At 42.4% G+C, this 14,097-nt stretch overlaps 1 protein-coding gene across 4 annotated transcripts in view; it reads right to left on the reverse strand.

Moving 5' to 3' along the window:
• The window catches only part of LOC139407179 (protein dispatched homolog 1-like), a 64,190-nt gene that overhangs the window by 27,695 nt on the left and 22,398 nt on the right, over positions 1 to 14,097 (reverse strand). The window contains exon 1 of one of the 4 annotated variants that reach the window (XM_071150713.1): positions 28 to 262. The exons of 1 other annotated variant lie outside the window; for it this stretch is intronic. The gene's annotated coding sequence lies outside the window, so the exon portion shown is untranslated. Of the gene's footprint in view, positions 1 to 27; positions 263 to 14,097 lie in introns of those variants that run through there. 2 more of the 4 variants (XM_071150715.1, XM_071150712.1) reach the window with 2 other exon arrangements.

Below are 14,097 nucleotides of genomic sequence, written 5' to 3' on the forward strand. Positions count from 1 at the left end.
ACATTTAATGGATTTTTGATACGGTACCTTATCGAAGTGTTCAAGCTCTGGATGCTTGCGAACGAAACGTTCGCACTCGCCTAAATTGAATGTATTAACCGAAAACGGATTACGTTTACAGTATCCACCACTAGTTTAACAAAACACTCAGAAAGAGAGGAACACGTCGCGGCGAAAGAAGGTCGTTTCTCACTGAGAAGCGTTCTGCCGGAATGACACATACATGCACCCTGTCTCCGTAAACGCAGGCGGTGGTCTGGGTGTGGGACTGCGCACTAGCCCACTGATAGGATGTTCATGATGATGCTTGTCGACTTTTAACCCAATCAAGGCCTCTGCAGCACACAGCAGCTGGAGGAACGGAGGTCATCATCCTCATCATCATCATCAGTAGTAGTATTACCCCCACAAGCAAGTTATGCCGCGTTCAAAACAACTGGGGACTCGGAAAAATATGAGGTCAAATCATGACGTCAATGATCTTCAGGTCGGAAAGTCGGAGCTCTAGAAAGTTGCCCGAGTTGAAACTCCGAGTTTGATTACCGTTATAATCGATTTTTCTCAGTCTCAGCTCCTTTTTTTCCGAGTTCCCAGTTATTTCAAATGCACTGAAGTAGGAAGTCGGAGATTTCCCAGTTCTCATTTCCGAGTTCTCAGTTAGTTTGAACGCGGCATGTGTCTCGCGTTGCCATACCTTCAAAATCACGTAGTTTTTCGACGAGGCTACTAGCTAGTAAACAGCCAAACAAACTAGACTAGAAACAATGTATTATGAGTCTGATTTATTTCATAATCACAACAGGAAAATGAAAATCTTCTGACCTGCTTATTTTAGGATGTTATTCAGACAATCACCGACTATTATTGAGAGGTTTCTAAGGCCAGGATTCAATCCGATCGCGCTTTGTCGCCTATCTGCATTCAAGATAAACGCTGCATACTGTATGTCGGCTCAATTGGAAATTATTATTTTAAATGTCAAGCGCATTATAACGCGGATTTCCAGCCAGAGGGATGTGTAAGAGAGAATAATGACCTAACACCAAGTTTACAAATGAAACTGACCAAAAAAATCAGCTGTCAAGTTAAGTTATGAAATAATCACGGTTTTGGTATCAAGACACCTTTTTGTTTTACCTCAAACCACTTCATTATGACCCCACCCACGTCATGGCCTACACCACATTAAAGATTACAGTCCAGCTGTGTTCCGTCCTTTGGCTGGGTTCTATAATGTAATAACTCCCTAAAATATACTCCCCTTTAGCTCAGACCTCCCTTTAGGTCAGACCTCTCTGCCCTGCCCATTCCCTTGAAATAACTGTGGTTTGATTCAAAACACACTGTGGACTTTCTGATAAAACCATACCCAACCAACAGTTGGGCCTCCGCCACACAATAAAATGTTTACCATATCCTTTGGACTATTTCAAGAACATTTTGTGCCCATGTTGCATGTCTCCATTACACCACCATGCAATATCACAATATTTCCCACATTGAAAAGATGAAAAACGGAAAGGGCTCGTCTTCCGGACTGTTGGAAAATCTTTGGACACTTTCTGTACTCAGAGCATTCTGCTCAGCGGGGGGGGGGGGGGGGGGGGGGGGGGGGGGTTCTTCCTCACATGGAATCATGGAAAGGGAGAGGCTATACCTGGCTTTAATTTCATCTGTCCGCCAGTATCAGGACACAGTTCATATAGCACACCATAATATGCACTGCAGTAGGGTGCTGGCTCCAAGGAAAGTACCTAGGATTTCTTTGTTTAGAACAGTTGTGTTTACCATCGTTTACCAGCAGCAACCTTTCAGGTCAACTTTCATTGAGTCCTAACTGCTGTATAGGCCTACATTGTGGTTTGTTATGTACATCTGTAGTTTCAATGAGCAATACTAATGTTAACCTAGCAGAACATCCAACACAAATCTTTCGATAAACACTCACCCTGTTTAAGTGATTACTAGCCAACAAAAACAATATAGCCTAATGTAGGCCTACTTGCAAAGCAAAAATACAGTAGGCCTACACTACATTATGTAGGCTACTGTATACACAAAGAAAATAATAACAAGCCATTTGAATAAACTACATAACATAGAACCAATAAAGTCTCACTTAACGACAAAGCCTGTGCGTGTGACCAAACATGATTATTACCTATTCATATACAGTAGAGTGTACATTACAGCAGTGGTTCCCAAACTGTGGGGCGCAGGGGGACCTCAGTCCGGCTTTAAACTTACTCTTGAACGTTGTAATAGTAGAATGCACAAGGTGTCATTTTGAAATTGGGTAGTGCATTATCAGTTTCCTCTTGTCATGTCAGTCATTGGATATCTTAGAGAGCTGTTTATAACCTGTCAGAAATGTCCAGGTCAACGAGCCCATGTCAGGTAACGTTTTTTCATTTATTTATTTTTTTGCCCATAGATATTGTTGTAATTTTTTAGTCACTCAAATATCACATGAATATACATTAGACATGGGAAAATGTATAAAATTGCATGAAAATTTGCTTTAAAACTGCTAAATGTTCTTTGCACCCCTTGAAAAAATGTGTAGAGTTACAGAAAATAAGCTTTAAACCTGCTAAATTCTCTCCATCAACAAGAGGTGTGAACAGTTTGTGTCATGAACAGTGCTGTGCGCGGGGGGGGGGGGTTCGCCAATGCTGGAAGGGGGGGGCCGAGTGAAACATTTTAGGAACCACTGCATTACGGGGCTAGTTAGCTCAGTGTGAATAAACAGCTTTATGGTTGAAGTGCAGAGCCTATAGCCCCATTAAACCTCATGAGTGGCTAGGATTATCACACTAAAGCCTGGTGTATCAGTATCCAGCCATGCCTGCGGTGGTCATCTGCCTGGTCAGCCCAGGCCATCCGAGTCCAGTGAGGATGCCCCCTTTGAAATAACAAGAGGCTGGCTGGTGGCCACTGCGGCCCTGGACAGCAGGGAAACCACATCAAAGGGCACAGCAACGGGATGAAGCTGTAATCAAAGCATACTGGTCCCAGCACTGATCACCCACAGTTCAAACTGACGGGCTCCGCAAAAAAATGAAAGAGAAAAAAAAGAAGGAGAGAGACATTTCTAAACACTTCCAGGAATGGACCTGGAGTAAGACAGTTGTAGGAACGGGTTTTCTCTTTCATGTTCCCTGTTATAATTTGGAGCACCAATGGAAATGTGATAAGGTTTTGCAAAAGCCTGCTCTATTGGAGCTTGTACTTCCTAAATGCAAGGGTCGAAGCAATATTGAAAGTACTAGGGTGACTAGTACTAGTAAAATACTGTAGGACAACTGAAGGATCCCTTACAAAAGATGCACGTTCAGGTTTGCACAGATGCAGAATACATTTAGGCCTACGCTTAAACAAAATGCAGCACAAATGCCCAAAGTAAAGAGCCAAAGCCGCTCCCTCTTGCACATTCCAAGGACATAAAACTTCAAACAGCTGAGAGGAAAAAAACATGCAGTGCACAAAGGTTTCCTGCTATAAATTAAACATGATCCAACTCGCTTTTGATTTGGAAGCACATTTACGGTGACCTAATAGGCAATCGTGAAAGCTGAAATCAGGCAGGAACCATCCGTCAGATGATGTTACAACCCCATTGTGCATTGCAGTTACCCCTGCATGTGGTAATGGAGGGGGGGGGGGGGGGGGTAGTATCACTCTCATCTTGCAGCATTGCTGACATTGCTGTGTGGCTTCTGTGAGTCTAAGTTTCGGAAACCCAGGGAAACCAAATAGCTCTGACACCCCCAGAGTGAGGACGGACATCTCCCACCCGTTTAACACCATCTCCCACCCGTTTAACACTCCCCAAGTCCGCAAGGATGGCCAGGACTTACTGCCAAAGTTAGACAAGGCCTAAAGAGAACACTCTATGTTGGGCCTAAATCTGTACGTTTATTAAAGTATACTAGACTTTATACACACTAACTGAATCTTCACCTCTCCCTATGACCACAGACAGTTAGAAGAATAGCCTTTGTGCTGAATTATCCTCATTGTCTAGCTGGAGATTCAAGGGACCAAAGAACAAGTGCAAGGAGTTGCTGGAGTAGCAGGAGAAAGTGCAACCACAACCAGCTACATGCTGTAGCCATGTGACCTGCTTCATGTCCCAGAAGAGAAGATAAACATGAAAATAGGCTGGAGAAACCTTGAAATTAAAGAGATACCGGGGTGGTGTAGCTGGATGGCCGTAATGCTAATCTACATTCCTCTTATAGGTGTGGATGGGCAGCTTGGAGGTGTAAATGAGATCACAAGCACCTGTTCTATACTCACTTTGACAGACTGAGAAGAGTGACATTTTTGTCATTTGCTGATAAATGGTTTGTCCTTTCCTTTCAAGTCCTCTAAGGATGGAATAGGCCTATTATCGGGATGATCAAGAACACACTTATTTTTGGTCACAATGAATTGCTAGGCCATATCTTTGACAATCCCAGAACACACACACAAAAAAAGAGAAAACTAGATGTGTATGTTTCAGAAGACAAGGGGAAAGGATTCTTAGAACCCAATTAACAGAGGGTTGTTCTTCAGCCTTGCTCCAGCCTTGGACTGGGAAGTAACCTCCCACCCCACCAGTACCACCCTCACAAAGCCCTTTGGCACAAAAGCAGGCTCTGCCCTCTAATTACAGTTGTTTTTACAAAGGATTTCACATGGTGTCAGGGCTTTGGACTGGACCTTTGTCCTCCTTTCACATAGAGCGGCAGTGCACCCTCGGCTTTCTCTCTCTCTCTCTCTCTCTCTCCACCTCTATCCCTTTTCTTCCTCTTCTCCTCAAGTGCAGGGATTTTTCTGCCATTGTAATTCTTGGGCGGGCCACCTAAGCGTTGGGTAAAAAAACTGATTATAATAATATTCAGCTAGACAGTCAGGGAGAATTGAAAACTCCCAAAACAATCAATTTAGCAGTATCCATTTTGATATTATGTTTGAGCAAAACAGCATTATCCTTGGCAAAAATGCATAGAATTCCAGGAAACTAGCTTTAAATTAAAAATGTAAAAATCTCAGCTCTATGGCAGAATTTTATATTAAGTCCGCAAGATAGATCCCTGCAATATCTCATTGAAGATCTTGATAACTTTTCCGTACTCTCTGGACTAAAACCTAATTATGATAAGTGTATTGGATCTTTAAAAAACTTTTACATTACCCTGCAGTTTACCTATAAAATGGGCTGATGGTGAAGTAGACATACTTGGTATTCATATCACAAAATATATAAATAAGCTCTCCACAATGAATTTCAATAGAAAACTTGTAAAAATAGACAAGATCCTGCAACCATGTAGAGGTAAATACCTGTCTATTTATGGAAAAATTGCCCCGATTAACTCCTTAGTCATATCTCAGTTTACTCACTTACTTATGGCGCTGCCCACTCCTGATGATTCGTTTTTCAAATCATATGAGCAAAAAATATTTGGATTTATCTGGGACGCTAAAGCAGACAAAATAAAGCGTGCCTATCTGTATAATGAAAATGAATTAGGTGGGTTGAGATTATTAAATATAAAAGCACTAAACCTCTCTCTAAAAGCTTCACTTATTCAAAAGTTTTACTTGAACCATAAATGGTTCCCAAGTAGATTACTAAGAAAAGCTCATCCATTGTGCAGATTGCAATGTCTCATTGAAAATTATACTTTTTTCAAAGTGTCTCTCTTTTTCAAACAAGCATTGCAGAGCTGGCTACAATTTTCCCCTGAAAAGATAGAACAAATATTACAGCAAATATTATGGCTGAACTCAAATGTGCTGCTTGATAAAATACCTGTATTTATGGGAAATATGTTTGAAAAGGGTATTTTGTTCTTAAATTATATTGTAAATTGGAATGGTAGAGTTATGTTATCAGAATTGTACGGGAAGGTCTGCTGAATCCAAGAGTACAACTAATTGATTACAGAATTACCCCAAAAATGGAGGAGGCAGGTGGCAGTGGGAGGAGGTAGGGAACTGGTCTGTCTGCCCAATATAAAGGATTCAAACTGGCGGAGGAAAAAAATAGCATAAATAGGAAAGTATACCAATTTAATTTGAGGACCAGGATGTTGACAACTGTGCCATACAGATTGCAAAATAGTTGGGAAGAGATTTTTGATGTACCGATTCCATGGTACAGGGTGTATGAGATGATATATAAAACAATGCAAGACTTCGTGCTTTTCAGCTAAAATTATTATATAGAATTCTTGCCACCAACAAAACGTTGAATATTTGGGGCATAAAATCATTGAAGCTCTGCAAATTTTGTTGTGAGGATACAGAATCAATAGACAATTTATTTTGGTATTGCCCTCAGGTAGCCTGTTTCTGGTCTCAGGAATGGCTGAAAATGCATAGCATTGATCTAAAATTGACCCTATAAATAGTACTGTTAGGAGATCTGGAGAGACCGGGTCAGTCAATTACCAATATACTAATAATCTTAGTAAAAGTATTTATCTTCAACTCACAATCTGTGGATTCTACTCGATTAGATAGATTGAAATTGTACGTTAACCATCACAGCATAGTTGAAAGATATATGTTGCGTTGAAATCCAAAGAGGGTGGCCAGCAGAGATAGATGGGATGGGCTGAGGGTTGGGATGTGGAATTGGAGACAAGTGGGAGTGGAGTTGCTGTGTGAGAGATAGAATGATGGTCAAAGATAAAAGTCAAAAATAAAGTCAAAATAAAACGTAATAAATAGTACGTTTGAATGACACTGAGGGGCAGTGTTTTTACCGCTAATGCCGGTTTGCCTGAGGCTGATGCCGTGCAGGTGTTTGTACACATGCATATACACACACTCTCAGTCAAATAAACGCATACAAGAACACACACACATACATGTAATAGTGCCAGACATGCACACAAACATATACAGTTGGCATTGCTGTAATGATGTTAGTTGTCCTTGATGTCCTTTGTTTGAAATTTATAATTTTTCTTTCTTTTTTTGCCTTGCTGTTTGCTGTTTTCTTCTGTCTTTATATTTTTTCTCTTTAGTTCATTCTCTTGGTTGTTGGTGCATTGGGGGGTTCTTGGGGGTGGGGAATGGAATTAATTGTATTTTTAATTTAAATTGTTCTTCTTGTGAGGGGACTGTGGGAGGGGTCTCGAATGATTGATGGACAGGTATTGGGGAACTGTGGGGGGATCTTGGGGGATTCGGGTTCACGTTTTTCGGCCTGGTGGGAGATCTGTCAACGTGCCCTTGAGCAGGGCATTGACCCTGGATGATTTTGTGTGTTGCTCTGAATGGGAGTCTGTTGGATGACTGGTATGGTGTCATATATACTGCAAGTACATTGTATGTTTCAGATATTCAATCAAATAAAAAAAAATGTAAAAAAAATCTATTATAATATCGCAGAAAATTGGCTTAAAATGCAAACGCTCATTGCCACGCCCACCACCTAAGCACATTTTTGATCCATAAAAACACGTTCCGTGCCAGAAGAGACACTGTGGTATAGTTCCTCCTCTGGTCAATGACAGTTTCAATCCCTGTCTAGCCTCTCCGAGAAGGGGGCTCTCAGAGCACTAACAAACTGAGGCTGGCATTACAGACACTAGAGGAGAGTGACAGTGGAAGGAAAGAGTAGTTGTTTGACCTTGGGCTTGCTGAGATGCTAACGAAGGGCTGAGACAGACAGGGCAGTCCAGCCGAGCCGACGGGGAAGGAAAAGGAGGAGGCTGGTGTTGGCCTGTGGGGGTAATGGAAAGAGACTCTTTGAGGAGCCCAAATTTAGCGTTTGTTCATCAGGTCGGCTGAGCCTTTGATGAATTGCCCAAACACAGCCAAAGCTTTCCAGAGTCAAACTTCCCCCTAGCCCCTGCTCTACAAACACAGGACAGGGCAGCTCCTCTCCTCTCCGGCCTCTGATGGGAAGGAAGGGGGGTGGGGGGATGTCTGTCAAAATCCAGCCTCCGATGGCTACCTTTTGGGACGGGGATGTCAAATTTCTCTGGGACCCTCTGATTCAACGGTTGGTATGTCACACAGTGCCGGACAGAGAGAGGAAAAATCACGACGCTACATTTTCTGTGGCAAAACAGTCTAGGTGTGAGATCACACACCACTGACATAATACTGTCATTCAGAAATACTGGGAGAGCACAAAATGAATGGAATTATGGATAATAAGGTACACACATTATCCAAAAATAATCATGTAAAAAAAGTTGCTTTAGGAGAGGAGACATGAACAGGAACCTCTCCCAACTCTCACCGACATGCATTCTTCAACGTCACCACCTGACTTATTTCAGTGGGGTTTTCAACACAGGCTTTACAATGGCAATGCTGGACGTGGGTCCAACGTACTGCGACACAAACCTCTTGGTTCCTGTCCCTCTCACCATCGTGAGACATGTCCAAGAACTCTCGGCAGGCATGGCATCAGCCCGGTCTCTGTGCCAACATAAATGGAATGACTTCATCCTGTGTCATCTCACTCAGCGGCCCAAGGACAAGCAGACTTTCTGACGGGGTTGGGGTGAATTCGCCTCACTAATGAGACTCTGGTTTGGGAGGGCTAGAGTGTGTGTGTATGTGTATTAGCCTTACTAATGGGTCTCTCTCTTTTTAGGAGGGTTGGGGCAGAGTTGGCATTTGGACTCTGTCATGCTCCCCCCTCCGGAGGGGGTAAACCACTGAGACGGGGCTTAGGCCTCCGCAGCTGCTCCTCCAGAACAGAAAAAAAACAGAAAAGTGTTGACATTTTAACACAATAAGATTTTCACATCTCTCTTCCTTTCCCACCTCATTCTCTTTTTGGTTTTTACACGGTAAGTGCAGGCCCAGTTATTAGATCTGTTCACAGCTAAGTAATACTACTCTATACACCTCAAGACCAGTACAGAACAGTGCATTAACCTTTCCCAGAATGACTGAGTAATGGCATTCAGCTAGCTATTGGCAGCTAACCAGCTATACGTTGTTATGAGGGTTTAGTAAAGAATGGCAGCCAATGTAAAAAGCTGGTCTTGGACTGGTGTAATTTACAGGCACTCTAATACAGTTCTGTGCACTTTATGATTGGTTAAAAGGCACAAGAGGTTATTTACCCTTCTTGCCAAAATAAGCAATTTCAGGGCTCCCGAGTGGCACAGCGGTCTAAGGCGCAGCATCTCAGTGCACCCTGGTTCGAATCCAGGCTGTATCACATTCAGCTGTGATTGGGAGTCCCAAAGGGCGGCGCACAATTGGCCCAGCATCGTCCGTGTTTGGCCGGGGTAGGCTGTCATTGTAAATAAGAATTTGTTCTTAAGTGACTAGTTAAATAAAGGTTAAATAAAAAATATAAAAAATACACATCTTATTAAGTGGTTCCAAATAAAAATCACTTCAGCCCTGTAGGCACAACACTTCTCTCTCTTTAAGGCTTATCCCTGCCATATGTAGAGAATGGCTAGGGACGCAAGTTGGATGGAGCAAACCTTTCAAATTCTTCCCCTTACAATCTTAAGACCAAACAACAAAATGACTGTAGAAAAGTTAGGCCCATCGAGTTCTCCTGTACCAGACTGGATAGATTGTGAGTTCTCAGAGTGATTTCTGTGGTGAGGGGTGCATTTATCAATGTAAGGCAAAATGTGTGTGTGTGTGTGTGTGTGTGTGTGTGTGTGTGTGTGTGTGTGTGTGTGTGTGTGCGTGTGTGTATCAGGTGTGCAGGTGCTGGGTGTCGCACTGAGTACCAGCAGAGGGAGAGAGACATGGGAACGCAGCACTGACACCAGTGGGCCACATGATAAATGTGCGCTTTGACAAATGTAGACTGTAAATACTCACATGTGTGTACTCCTGTCTGTCACATTCACATGTGGCCCTGATACTGCGGGTGTGGAGGATGGGGTGTGTGTGTCCTTTCACTGTGATAGAAGAGGTGCACTGGGGGAAGGGGGGCAGTGTGGGGAAAGGGGGGGCTAATCTCAAAGTAAAAACAAATAATACTAAAAGAATCACTCAAAAAGAATGGCTGTGGAACTTTCTGACAGCCGATCCACTTAACACATTTGAAACGTTGCTGCCCCGGGCCCCAAAACCAATAACAAATCGTACATCAAAAGGACACTGATACTGTACCAGGAGCCGAGGAGAAAGAGGCTTGAGAGCTACAGGTGTCTCCTCACAACTCCCTCTGTTTGTATAGAATGCCCCGGCCCATCCATCCACCCACTTCACAGCATCAGGGTACGGAGCAGACATGGACATATGAGGGTATGTTTGTGTATGTATATGCATACTTATAGGGGTGAAGGTCTGTTTGTCATTTTCATTTTACATGAGAAAACAAGCTGTTATTATTATTAAAAGGGTGGATACAGCTTTTTGGCGTCTCCACCAACAATATATAATATCTTCAAAATTAAAACTGGAAAGCCGTCCAGTTCCTAGTCAGACCTGACTTTATTAGCTGTTATGTGCATAAATATTTATAAACAGTGATATATATCAGTAAAATGGATGGAGCAGGAAAAACTCCTCGCCCAGAGAAAATTATGGGGCCCTACTACAGAACCTGGATTAAACTCCTGCCCATTAAAAGAAGTGGGAAAATTATAGTGACAGGATTATTGAATTACATCATGCTTTGGGTCAACATGCCTCCCCCAAAAGGCATTGGAAATGCTTTTTTTCCTTTCATAAACACATATGCAATACCCCCCCCCCCCGGGTTTGTGTCACATGTACGTACACACTCACACACACACCAAGGCTACACATCCATAATCAAGCAGGGAGAGTGTTAAGGAACAAGTGAATGAGAGTGGCTCATAAACCACTGGCTGGCTGGCTGGCACAGCCGTGGACATGCACCCACTTAGCTCCATACTCAGCCCATTAGTCTGCTAGAGCAGCATGACCAACAACACAGCTTTAACTGGACTAATTACAACACACCAATTAAAAACCCTACACAGAGACAGATTGCCAGCCTGTTATTTTCCATATTCATCCTGTCTGTTTGTTTGTTCAATTTGTTTCCCTTTGAAGTGTTGATTCCTACTCATGCTTATGAATTCTAACAAAGAAATTGCTTGTTTGGAGAGGAGTGTTGGAGGATTCTAGCCAGTGATGACTGGTCTTTGTCCTCTGTTCCATGATGCAATCCATCATTAACAACCTAACATTAACGTTCAGTGATGCAATTATATACACTGAGTGTACAAACATTAAGAACACCTGCTCTTTCCACGACATAGACTGACCAGGTGAATCCAGGTGAAAGCTATGATCTCTTATTGATGTCACTTGTTAAATCCACTTCAATCAGTGTAATCGGAATGGAGGAGACAGTTTAAAGAAGATTTTTTAAGCCTTGAGAAATGGATTATGTATGAGTGCCATTCAGAGGGTGAATGGGCAAGACAAAAGATTGAACGGGGTTATGGTGGTAGGTGCCAGGCGCCCTGGTTTGTGTCAAGAACTACAACGCTGCAGGGTTTTTCATGCTCAACAGATTCCCTGTGTGTATCAAGAATGGTCCACCACCCAAAGGACATCCAGCCAACTTAACACAACTGTGGGAAGCTTTGCAGTCAACATGGGCCAACATCCCTGTGGGGGTGGGGTGCGGGGGTGTTCTTAATTGTTGCTAGAGTTTCTTTTTACTGCCATCTACACCATGGCAAAATGTCCCTTCTACTTTCCCCCCACTATGTGTCAGTGGTAGAAGTAAGCTGTCCCAGTGTTGAGAGGCTCAGTGACCCTGGACTGGGCTTTCTCTACCTCTCTCTGCAGTGGCAGCCAGTGAGCGCTAAGCCGTAACGTAATGATTCTCGGAGTGGAAACGGTTGGAATGAGGGGTCAGGCCCATTCACCCCGGCACAATGCGTTTTGTTGAAGAACTTCACACCTTTGGAGGAGTAATAATGGCAGTAAATTATGAGGATTTAGGAGTTACAGTAAACCACTGTGTTGATCTGAATTATAGGGCCCCATGCTTGCTCCCTCTCCTCCTGGCCAGGGTACAACCTTCGCACACTAAGCCCTACGCCGCCCGCAGTCTTCTGGGCTGTTCATGTCAGTCACACTGATGGCGCACGGGAGACAAAGACCTGCTTTAAGGCCTTTCCAATGGAACCCGGCTGAAGCCTAAAGACAGCGTAACCCCCATTTTCATTGTTGGCATTAATTGTGATGTAGGCCTAGTGTACAAGGGTTTACAACTTAACAACTAATCTATCATAGGAGAAAGGGGGGGGGGGGGGGAGAAAGGACATCCAGAGTAGAGGTCGACCGATTATTATTTTCCAACGCCGATAACAATACCGATTATTGGAGGACCAAAAATAGCCGATACCGGCCGATTTAATTTTTTTTTTTTTGTAATAATGACAATTACAACAATACTGAATGAACACTTATTTTAACTTAATATAATACATCAATAAAATCAATTTAGCCTCAAATAAAATGAAACATGTTCAATTTGGTTTAAATAATGCAAAAACAAAGTGCTGGATAAGAAAGTAAAAGTGCAATATGTGCCATGTAAAAAAGCTAACGTTTAAGCTCAATGCTCAAAACATGAGAACATATGAAAGATGGTGGTTCCTTTTAATAGGAGTCTTCAATATTCCTAAGTAAGAAGTTTTAGGTTGTAGTTAATATATTATATATATATATATAATATTATATATATTATTATTTCTCTGTATACGATTTTCATTTCATATACCTTTGACTATTGGATGTTCTTATAGGCACTTTAGTATTGCCAGTGTAACAGTATAGCTTCCGTCCTTCACCTCGCCCCTACCTGGGCTCGAACCAGGAACACATCGACAACAGCCACCCTCGAAGCAGCGTTACCCATCGCTCCACAAGTCTCAGAGCGAGTGATGTTTGACACGCTATTAGCGCGCACCCCGCTAACTAGCTAGCTATTTCACATCGGTTACACCAGTCATAAACAGCTCAATGCTTGAAGCACAGGGACGAGCTGCTGGCAAAAACGCACTAAAGTGCTGTTTGAATGAATGCTTACGAGCCTGCTGGTGCCTACCATTGCTCAGTCAGACTGCTCTATCAAATCATAGACTTAATTATAACATAATAACACACAGAAATACGAGCCTTAGGTCATGAATATGGTAGAATCCGGAAACTATCATCTCGAAAACAAGACATTTATTCGTTCAGTGAAATACGGAACCGTTCCGTATTTTATCTAACAGGTGGCATCCATAAGTATAAATATTCCTGTTACATTGCACAACCTTCAATGTTATGTCATAATTAAGTGAAATTCTGGCAAATTAGGCGGCCCAAACTGTTGCATATACCCTGACTCGGCGTGCAATGAACGCAAGAGAAGTGACACAATTTCACCTGGTTAATATTGCCTGCTAACCTGGATTTCTTTTAGCAAAATATGTAGGTATAAAAATATATACTTCTGTGTATTGATTATAAGAAAGGCATTGATGTTTATGGTTAGGTACACATTGGAGCAAGACAGTACTTTTTCGCAAATACGCACCGCATCGATTATATGCAACGCAGGACACGCTAGATAAACTAGTAATATCAACCATGTGTTGTTTTTTATAAGATAAGTTTAATGCTAGCTAGCAACTTACCTTGGCTTCTTACTGCATTCGCGTAACAGGTAGTCTCCTCGTGGAGTGCAATGTAATCAGGTGGTTAGAGCGTTGGACTAGTTAACCGTAAGGTTGCAAGATTGAATCCCCGAGCTGACAAGGTAAAAATCTGTCATTCTGTCCCTGAAGGCAGTTAACCCACCGTTCCTAGGCAGTCATTGAAAATAAGAATGTGTTCTTAACTGACTTGCCTAGTTAAATAAAGATTAAATAAAGCTGTAAAAAAATAAATAATACAGATTTCCGATTGTTATGAGAACTTGAAATCGGCCCTAATTAATCGGCAATTCCGATTAATCGGTCGACCTCTAATCCAGAGTGTGTCTAAAGGAAGGCTGGTAACTTTACTTTTTAAAAAGATAAATACACACACAGAGACACACACACAGAGAGACACAGACAGTGTTAGAATGTCAAAGAGGGGGGTAAAAGAACAGCAGAAAGAAAGATGTGCCATAATGGA

Source organism: Oncorhynchus clarkii, chromosome 4 (assembly GCF_045791955.1).
Source record: "Oncorhynchus clarkii lewisi isolate Uvic-CL-2024 chromosome 4, UVic_Ocla_1.0, whole genome shotgun sequence".
Lineage (NCBI taxonomy): Eukaryota > Metazoa > Chordata > Actinopteri > Salmoniformes > Salmonidae > Oncorhynchus > Oncorhynchus clarkii.